General features: G+C 47.8%; 1 non-coding gene across 1 annotated transcript; it reads left to right on the top strand.

Moving 5' to 3' along the window:
• Positions 1–10697: 10697 nt before the first annotated feature.
• Positions 10698–10807, top strand: trnal-caa. Its single transcript has 2 exons — positions 10698–10735; positions 10762–10807. It is a non-coding gene; the product is annotated as a tRNA-Leu (tRNA).
• The last annotated feature ends 408 nt before the right edge of the window (positions 10808–11215 follow it).

The raw sequence follows: 11215 nt of genomic DNA, 5'->3' as shown, positions 1-11215 counted from the left end.
AAGCGGCATCCATCGGGTCCGAGCTGCCTGGACCCCGCCACCCAATGTCGCCCTGGGAAAAGGTGGTGTAATGCGTTAAGGACCCAACGTGTGTGAATACTGTCAAGTTTGGTGCAGTTCCCATTTATTCCTATGGAGATATGAGCAAACCGTGTGTCATGGCGAGATGGTCATTTTCCGTCGGTTGTCACGGTAACACGCTTTCTCCTATTAGAAAGATTTGAGGAGTGTTTGGTCCCCAACTTGTCAGGAAGGTTCCCACCAAGTTGGGAGTCGGTCGCCCGAATCCCCTCAGACTAGTTCGTTCAAATGGCAGTGAAATCCAAGATGGCGGGTACACGGTTGCCATGGCAACAGGTGTTCGATTGACTTCTTAGCTGCACTTGGGGTGGGACACGTATGAATGCTGTGAAGTTTGGTGAAGATCCCGTGTATTTCTATGGAGATATGATCAACCCGTGTTTCATGGCGAGGAGGCTTTTTCCGTCGGTTGCCACGGTTACAGGCTTTTTCCTATTAGAAAGATTTGAATAGCATTCGGTCCCCAACTTGTCAGGAAGGTTCCCACCAAGTTTGGAGTCGGTCGCCCGAATCCCCTCAGACTAGTTCGTTCAAATGGCAGTGAAATCCAAGATGGCGGGTACACCGTTGCCATGGCAACAGGTGTTCGATTGACTTCTTTGCTGCACTTGGGGTGTGACACGTATGAATGCTGTGAACTTTGGTGAAGATCCCACGTATTTCTATGGAGATATGAGCAAACCGTGTTTCATGGCGAGGGCATTTTTCCATCGGTTGCCACGGTTACACGCTTTTTCCTATTAGAAAGATTTGAGGAGCGTTTGGTCCCCAACTTGTCAGGAAGCTTCCCACCAAGTTTGAAGTCAGTCGCACGAATCCCCTCAGACAAGTTCGTTAAAATGGCAGTGAAATCCAAGATGGCGGGCACCCCGTTGCCATGGCAACAGGTGTTCTATTGACTTCTTTGCTGGACTTGGGGTGTCACAAGTATGAATCCTATCAAGTTTGGTGCAGATCCCACGTATTTCTATGGAGATATGAGCAAACCGTGTTTCATGGCGAGAAGGTCATTTTCCGTCGGTTGCCACGGTAACACGTTTCCTGCTATTAGAAAGATTTGAACAATTTTTGGTCCCCAACTTGTCAGGAAGCTTCCCACCAAGTTTGGAGTCAATCGCACGAATCCCCTCAGACTAGTTCGTTCAAATACGATGTGTGTAAAGTGCAAAAAATGGCAAAAAAATGGCCGCACACGCCAAGATGGCGGGCACCCTGTTGCCATGGCGACAGGTGTTACTTTGAGTTTTTTGGTCAACTCGGGGTGGTGCACGTGTGTGCCGAGTTTCGTCTTCCTACGTTGAAGTAGACTTCCGGGGCCCCATTCATGTGGTGATTTTTGGTGACTCTAGGTGGCGCTGTTGAGCCAATTTTGCATTGAAGTGTATGCGGACCTTATAATATCCGAGTTACGCCGGACGTGACGTCTGTGCCAAGTTTCACAACTTTTCATGGTTGTTTAGGGGGTCAAATTTGGGGTCAAAGCGCTTAGGAGAACGAGAATAATAAACATAGCAGAAACAATAGGGCCCCGCCATACTTTGTATGGCTCGGACCCTAATTAAAGCCGCAAGCGGCATCCATCGGGTCCGAGCGGCCTGGACCCCGCCACCCGATGTCGCCATGACAACAGGTGGTGTAACGCGTTAAGGACCCAACCTGTATGAATCCTGTCAAGTTTGGTGCAGTTCCCATGTATTCCTATGGAGATATGAGCAAACCGTGTTTCATGGCGAGAAGGTCATTTTCCATTGGTCGGCACGGTAACACGCTTTCTGTTATTAGAAAGATTTGAGGAGCGTTTGGTCCCCAACTTGTCAGGAAGGTCCCCACCAAGTTTGGAGTCAGTCGGACGAACCCCCTCAGACTAATTCGTTCAAATGGCAGTGTAATCCAAGATGGCGGCCACCCCGTTGTCAGGGCAACAGGTGTTTAATGGACTTCTTTGCTGGACTTGGGGTGTGACACGTATGAATACTGTGAAGTTTGGTGGAGATCCCATCTATTTCTATGGAGATATGAGCAAACCGTGTTTCATGGCGAGAAGGTCATTTTTCCGTCGGTTGCCATGGCAACAGGTGTTTAATGGACTTCTTTGCTGGACTTGGGGTGTTACACATATGAATCCTGTGAACTTTGGTGAAGATCCCATCTCTTTCTATGGAGATATGAGCAAACCGTGTTTCTTGGCGAGGTCATTTTCCGTCGGTTGCCACGGTAACACGCTTTCTGCTATTAGAAAGATGTGAGGAGCGTTTGGTCCCCAACTTGTCAGGAAGGTCCCCACCGAGTTTGGAGTCGGTCGGACCATTCCCCTCAGACTAGTTCGTTCAAATGGCAATGAGATCCAAGATGGCGGCCACCCCGTTGCCATGGCAACAGGTGTTTGATTGACTTCTTTGCTGGACTTTGGGTGTGACATGTATGAATACTGTGAAGTTTGGTGGAGATCCCATGTATTTCTATGGAGATATGAGCAAACCGTGTTTCATGGCGAGAAGGCGTTTTTCCGTCGGTTGCCACGGTAACACGTTTCCGGCTATTAGAAAGATTTGAACAATTTTTGGTCCCCAACTTGTCAGGAAGCTTCCCACCAAGTTTGGAGTCAATCGCACGAATCCCCTCAGACTAGTTCGTTCAAATACGATGTGTGTAAAGTGGAAAAAATGGCAAAAAAATGGCCGCACACGCCAAGATGGCGGGCACCCTGTTGCCATGGCGACAGGTGTTACATTGAGTTTTTTGGTCAACACGGGGTGGTACACGTGTGTGCCGAGTTTCGTCTTCCTACGTTGAAGTAGACTTCCTGGGCCCCATTGATGTGGTGATTTTTGGTGACTCTAGGTGGCGCTGTTGAGCCAATTTTGCATTGAAGAGTATGCGGACCTTATAATATCCGATTTTCGCCGGGCTTGACGTGTGTGCCAAGTTTCACAACTTTTCATGGGTGTTTAGGGGGTCAAATTTGGCGTCGAAATGCTTAGGAGGAGGAGGAGAAGGAGAATAAACATTTCAACCACAATAGGGCCTTGCCATACTTTGTATGGCTCGGACCCTAATAATAAACATAGCAGAAACAATAGGGCCCCGCCATACTTTGTATGGCTCGGACCCTAATAATAAACATAGCAGAAACAATAGGGCCCCGCCATACTTTGTATGGCTCGGACCCTAATAATAATAAGAACAGAAATAATTAAAAAAAGAAACAAAATATGATAATAGATATAAGTGAAACTGGTGTATTCAAGAACACGCGCAGAGAAACCTGTGTGGATGTGTTGGAGAACTCGGCCACACGGCGACGCAAAGACTGTGTGGAGACGTTCAGAAAGGAGTGACCATGCAGAGTGATCATGCAGATGCCACCTCACTTGAACAGAGGCCAGAGTCAGGCCAGCGGTCCCGAGACCCAGGCCACCAGCCCCCCGAAGGCAACAGATCCCGACCGGTCCACAGAGACGACCACTCGCCCGCCCAGGAAGGCAGCAGCAGGAGACCCCAGCAGGAGCCGCCCCGCGGACACAGGGCACCGGCCCCGGCGGGCCGAGGCCAGCAGTCCCCGACCCCCCCGGGCACCGGCCGCCCGGGATAGACGGGGCAGAGGGCCCGGGCCCAGGAGCGCAGGGACACCCCCCTCCCCCACAGGCCGAGGGCCAGCACGCCACCCGGGGGGACCCGGCCCGCCCAGACGGCCACCACCAGAGGCCAGCCCCACACCCCAGCGCCCAGCCGCACACCCCGAGAACCAGTCCTGCCCCCCCCCAGACCAACACACACACACACAAACACACACACTCTCCTTCCACTCCTCCATTTATCCTCCCACACATACACCATTCAACCCTCACATACTCTGTCCTCCCACACACACACACCATCCTTCCACCATCCATCCTTCCACACACACACCATCCTTCCTCCCACACACTCACCATCCTTCCACCATACACTCTCCCACACCTATCCCATCCTCCCACACACACATCATCCCTCCACCACTCATCCTCCCACACATACACCATCCTCCCTCTCACACACCATTCATCCACCTTCACACCTCCCATACACACGCACACACACCTTCCTTCCACTACCCATCCTCCCACACATACATCATTCTCCTACACATACACCGTCCTCCCTCTCCTACACCAAACATCCACCTTCACGTACCCCATCCTCCCACACACACACACCACCCCTCCATCACCCACTCTCCCAAACATACACCACTCCCCCACACACACACCATCCTCCCTCCCATACACCATCCATCCTGCCGCACACACACCATCCTTCCACCATCCATCCTCCCACACACTCCCCCATCCCTGCACCATACATTCTCCCACACATACCCCATCCTCCCACACATACATCATCCCTCCACCATTCATCCTCCCACACCCACACCACCCCCCCTCCCACACACCACGCATCCACCTCCACACACCCCACCCTCCCACACACCATCCCTCCACCACCCATCCCCCCACACCCACACCACTCCCCCCCCCCCCCCCCCCCCCCAACACACACACACACAAACACCATCCCCCCACCACCATCCTCCCGCCACCCCACGCCACGGGGGGACAGCCCCAGCCAGGAGGCGAGGAGACACGAGCCAGGCCCCCAACCCCCCACCCCGCCCCCCACTCCCCACCCCTAAAACAGCACCTTCCCCCCAGGGCCAGCAGCCAAAACCCCCCGGGACAGCCCGCCTACGCCCCGGGCCAACGCGACAGGCCACCCGGCCCGCCCCGCCCCCGGGCCATCCATGGAGTCAGGGGCGCTTGAAGACCCCATCCCCCCTCCCTCCCCCACTAGTGATGGAATATATTATGTGCTGTTTGCAATTAAAAAAAGAGGGTTAAAATTGGGGGGCAGTAACTGCATTGAGGAGGGGGTGGGGCCACCTGAGCAGTCCCACCCGCCTGACCTCGCATGTTCCACCCCCCAAAACGTGTTTGTATGTTGCAAATGTTATTTGTGCTCAGTGACTAAGTGGAATTAAAAGCTGGGAGGCATGCTGCCGCTCGGCGAAGCAACAGGGCCACTATGATGACCCCCCTGCCCCGCCCAGCGCAACAAGCACACCTCCCACAGCCCTACCTGTGTATGTAGTGAAGAGTGGGGGAGGGGAGGGGTCAGGAGATGTAGGTCCAGAGGGGAGTAAGTCTCCCCCCTGGAAGACGACCCGCCAGTGGCTTAGGGCACCCCCGTCCCCCGCCGGCCCCGAAGGGCGTCACAGGCCCGGAGCAGGCACCCCAACCCAGGCACGCCACGAACCCCCCCAGGGGCCAGCCACCAGCCCAAGGGGCCACTTTCCTCTTTCTGAGTGGGAGGGGGGCGAGGCAAAGGAAGGGAACCCCAGGCCCACGCCCCCAACACCCGGCCAGGGTGCCCCCCAGAGGACACGTCCTAACCCCCAGCCACTCACACACCCTCTCACACACCTCTATACACCAACACCTCAATACGTGCACATACCTCCACACACACACTTCACGCACATACCTATAAACACACACACCGGTGCCCACATACACACACACTCTCATACCCCTCCATACACATACACCACTACACACGCACTCACATACATACCTGCATATACACACAAGCACCTCCATACATACTCACGCCTCCACCCACTCCTTCACTCCTCCACACACACCTCGACCTCCACGTGCACACACTCATATATACACACCTTCACACACACCCACACACACATCCCACATAGACCTCCACACACACACCCGCACACCACTCACACACACATACACGCACACACCTAGACCTTCATACACACCCACACACACATACAGCACACACATCCCTCTACACCCACCCACACACCAGCATACCTACAGACACACACACACACACACACCCACCTATATACAAACACACCCCCACCCAGGTTCCGAGGCTGCGACCAAGCACCAGGGCACGGACCAACCCCCGGCACGGCACATCCGGACGGGCCCAGCCCCCCCAGCAGCGGCAGACCCCCCACCCCCAGGAGAGGGGGGAGACCCGACACCCCAGAGCCCGGGGCCCCCACCCGGCCCACCCCGGGCCCGACCGGCCACCCGGCCAGGGGCCGACGGACACCGACCCAGGCACCCCGGCAGCCACCCCCCACCGCCACGAGGCAGTCCCACCCCGGGGCCCACCCAATGCCGCCCGCCCAGACCGGAACCCCCAGCCAACCCAGCAGCGGAGCAGCCGAGATCCCCACCCAGGAGAAACCCGGAGACCCGAAACCACCAGGGACCCCCCACCCATATCCACCCCCATCCCAGCGAAGCCGCAATCCTCCACCTACATTAGGTGATGTAGCCAGTCACAGGGGACCAGAGGGAATGAAAGTCATCTGATTGGTTCCTGGAGGAGGCAGACATTGTCTCAATGCTGATGTGATCTAACAGGAGATTTCTAAACTGCTGGATAGACAAATTATTCTTATCTTTCCAGTTCACAAGGATAGTTTTCTTTGCGATGCATAAGACTGCGAGGACCAAGTTTATGGAGTGTATTCCTATGTTAGTGTCACCCAGGTCGCCCAGTAGGCAAAGTGTGGGGTTTGCAGAAAAACTGGTTTTAAACCATTTTGAGAGATCTTCACACACCTTAATCCAGAACCTTTGGACAGGTGTGCAGGACCACAGCGCATGGATGTAGCTATCAGAAGTGTTCTCAGAGCAGTGTGGGCAGATATCTGATGGTGAAAGGCCCATCCTGAACATCCTGTGTCCTGTATAATGAGTTCTATGGAGAATTTTGAATTGTATTAGTTGTATATTTGAATTCTGAGTCATTTTAAACGTGTTTAAACATATTTGTGACCATCTTTTCTGATCAAAGTTATTAGATAAATCATCTTCCCATTTTGAAGTTGGGAGAGATATCCTGTCTTCTAGCTTTGCAAGTAATCTATATATTTTTGTTAATAATTTTGGAGTATTAAGATTCAAGAATTCTGCTATTCTGACAGGAAGCTGCAAGTCTAACTGTACAGGGGTATACTTCTTACATATAATTGATTTTAGTTGGTGGTACTCTAAGAATTTATTGCTGTTGATTCCATACTGTGAGACAATTGTGTTGAAAGATACAAAGTTTCCATTTTCTATTATCTGTCCTAACTGTTGTATTCCTTTAGTCTTCCATTGAGTGAAGTTTATCATCTTTTTGTTCTGCAGGATGTCAGGGTTGTTCCAGATGGGTGTAAGTCTACATGGAAAGAGGGAAGATCTGGTTATCTTACAGAATTCCCACCAAGCCATTAAGGAAAAACGGATGTTAAGGCTTTTAAAGCACTTATATGGTTTAATGGTTGAGCTGATGAACGGCAGGTCAGAGATGACTAAGTCCTCACACAAAGCCTGCTCCCCATCTAGCCACGGCTCATCCAGATAACTGGGTTTGAGCCACATTGAGATGTACTGCAGCCTGTTAGCTATAAAGTAGTGATTAAAGTTTGGTAGATCCAGTCCTCCTCTATCTTTAGTCTGCTGTAAGGTTTTAAGACTGATACGTGACGGCTTGTTTTTCCAAAGAAACTTGGATATGAAAGAGTCCAGAGATTTAAACCAACTGGTGGAGGGTTTAGTGGGTATCATTGAAAATAAATAATTAACTTTAGGTAGAATCATCATCTTAATGGTGGCAACTCTCCCCATTAGTGAGATGGGTAAGCGCCTCCACCGTAAGAGATCATCTTCTATTGTTTTTAGTAGCTGAACATAGTTTAATTTTGTTAAATCTGATAATCTGGGGGAAATATTTATACCTAAATATCTAATGTTTCCTGTCTGTATTTTGATATTAGGGATGTTTTGTAGGTCACAGTTGATGGACATGGCTGTAGTCTTAGACCAGTTAATAGAATAATCAGATATTGATGAGAACTTATTAATAACTGTGATTGTCTCAGAGAGTGATGTTTGTGAGTTCTGAAGGAAGAGTAATACATCATCTGCATAAAGACTTATTTTATGTTCTATATTTTTGCCCTGGATTCCTTTAATTTCTGTATTTTGTCTAATAGCAGCTGCTAACGGCTCTATGAAAATGGCAAAAAGTGAGGGGGAGAGTGGACAGCCCTGTCTGGTGCCTCTCTGTAAGCGGAAGCTTGGAGAAGTTTGATCGTTGGTTTTCACACATGCATTTGGGTTATTATATAATATTTTAATCCACTCTATGAAAGCAGGTCCAAACCCAAATTTGTCTAGTGTTGCAAATAGAAACTTCCAGTTTACCCTGTCGAAGGCTTTTTCTGCATCTAGAGAAATGATTGTGGATTCTAGATTATGTAAAGTAGAGTAATCTATGAGGTTAATTAGTCTACGCGTGTTAGTAGATGAATGTCGACCTTTTATAAAACCTGTCTGGTCCGGATGTATTATAAGAGGGGTTATTTTTTCTATCCTTCTGGCAAGAGCTTTACTAATTATTTTCAGGTCTACATTTATTAAAGATATGGGACGGTAACTGGATGGAAGTGTGGGGTCTTTGCCTGGTTTTAGCAATAGTGTTATATTAGCTAAGTTCATATTTTGCGGTGTTTTTTGTTTTTCCTGTATTTCTAACAACATATTATAAAATGTAGGAGCTAGCGTTGTCCAGAATTCCTTGTAAAATTCTGCTGAGTAACCATCTGGACCCGGGGCTTTATTGTTGGGCATATGTTGGAGAGCTTCGTGGAGTTCATCTACAGTAATAGGTGCATCTAAATTTATTTTATTTTCATTTTTTAGTTTTGGTAGATTAGTGTTGTTTAAAAATTGTTCAATATGTTCATCTGTTGGATTAATCTGTGATTCATATAATGTTTTATAGAAGCTTCTAAACGTGTCATTTATCTTGTCTGAGTCATGGCTGATGTTTCCCTCTTGATCTTTCACAGAGGAGATTGTTGTTTTCTCCTTGTTTGTTTTTAGTTGATTTGCTAAAAACTTTCCAGATTTGTTACTATGTTCAAAGTTCTCCAAGCGAAGTCTTTGCACTAAAAACTGTGTTTTTTTATCTATAATTTCTTTAAGCTGCAATTTAGTTTTCCTTATATTATTCATTGTGTGCTCTTCGGGGGAAATGCGGTAAGCCTCCTCCAATGATTTAATCCTGAGTTCTAATTCTAAAACTCTTGCTGTTTCCTTCTTCTTCTTATGTGAGGAGAAGGAAATTATTTTCCCTCGCATTACTGCTTTTCCTGCTTCCCAAAGGAGACACGCTGAAGTTTCAGGCATGTCATTTTTTTCTATATAAATTGACCATTCTTTTTTAAAATAATCAATAAACTCAGGATCTTTCAATAAAGAGGTGTTAAATCTCCAGCTTTTACCAATCGGTTTATTATTTTTGTTTCTCAGAGTGAATGAAACTGGTGCGTGATCGCTGATGCTGATTGGATGTATCTGAGTCTCTGAAATGTCGCCCATTAGTGAGTTACTATTTAAAATATAATCTATTCTAGAGAAGGAGTGGTGAACTGAAGAGAAGAAGGTGTATTCTCTTAGTTTAGGATGGTGAGAGCGCCAAGCATCGCAAAGACCAAAATCCTTCATGTACTGTTTGATAGTTTCTGACGACTGCCAGACTCGATGACTACCTGATGTGCTGCAGCGATCTTGTTCAGTCAAGACTACATTAAAATCACCAGCTAGCACTATTCTGTTATCTGAATAATTCTGGAGTGTAGCAAACAGGGAGTGGAAAAAGGAGGGATCATCTGCATTGGGGCCGTACACATTGGTAATACATAATTTGATATTACAAATAGATAATAAAGTTATCAGAAATCTGCCTTCCGGATCCACTACTGTGCTATCTATGTCAAAATTTAGTCTCTTATTAATAAGAGTAGCTACTCCTCTCTGCCTAGAATTATAACAGGCTGAGTAAACATGAGGAAACTGAGCTGTTTGAAGAAGATCTATGGTTGAGTTTGTTAAATGAGTCTCTTGTAGTAAGACAATGTCAGCCTGCAGCTCCTGTAATTTATTAAAGATCTTCAACCTCTTCTCCCTGGAACCGGCTCCATGTACATTCCAACAGACGATTTTTAACATGGTTATTGTGAACGGTTTAATGCTTCATGCGTGTTACTGACGCGTGTGTCTTTGTGCGCCCCTCTTGCGTGTTCGCGCGTGTTTGCATGCAGCCTGATTGCGCGCGTTTGTGCGTATGTTAAATGTCCGTATATGTAGCAAAAGCTTTTCTAATAGTTGTTTAATGCATCTCAAGACGTTCTGTGACAACTGTACTTTTATAGCTGTCATGTTTTACACTTTACTCCTTGTCAGGTTTAGATTAGATTAGATTAGATTAGACTTTATTAATCTCACAGTGGAGAAATTCACTTGTTACAGCAGCTCTTCTTATAGAATAAAGTGCAGAAAGCAGACAGAATAAGGTGAACATGCATCACAACAAGAAGGTGCAATATAAATTATTTACAAGAAAAGTCTAAGAAAAGCAAAAAATATGTAGCATTATAAATATAAAAGAAATATATATATAAATATATATATATATAATTAGCAGTGAAGTCAGGAACTTCATAGTAAGCTTCCTTACCACATGACAAATTAGACTCAATGTGTGTCAGGATGGCCGAGTGGTCTAAGGCGCCAGACTCAAGGGCTGTTACCTTCCTGAAACAGGGATTTCTGGTCTCCAAAAGGAGACGTGGGTTCAAATCCCACTCCTGACAAACTCCCAAGGACATTCACAGACATTTAAGATCAAAAACTCCGCAAAGTATGTTCTGTTTAAAACATTCATGGTGTCTTTTCTAACTTGTAAAGAAGAAAACAAAAAAATTATTTTAAAAGCCTCTCATCCACTGGTTATTATTTTTAAAAATGGTGGTTACCACAGAAATTCAGCGAGAAGATCCAGATATCCCACAACACGTGATCCCAAACTGACCAATCACTGCATAGCAAGGGTGCACATCAGGCCTGGAAGAGGTGTGTGTGGAGCCTCTGCGGAGCTACGCTGAGCCTACGGTGGTTACGCAGACATTATATCCACCTATAGCCATGTGAGGCTGTTCAGCAAACCACTCTTAATTATATTTGTGTACATGTCATCCCGTTAGCAGCCTGGCTAGATCAGC

This window comes from Melanotaenia boesemani, unplaced genomic scaffold (genome assembly GCF_017639745.1).
Source record: "Melanotaenia boesemani isolate fMelBoe1 unplaced genomic scaffold, fMelBoe1.pri scaffold_170_ctg1, whole genome shotgun sequence".
NCBI lineage: Eukaryota > Metazoa > Chordata > Actinopteri > Atheriniformes > Melanotaeniidae > Melanotaenia > Melanotaenia boesemani.
This window is presented reverse-complemented; position numbering and strand designations above follow the sequence as displayed.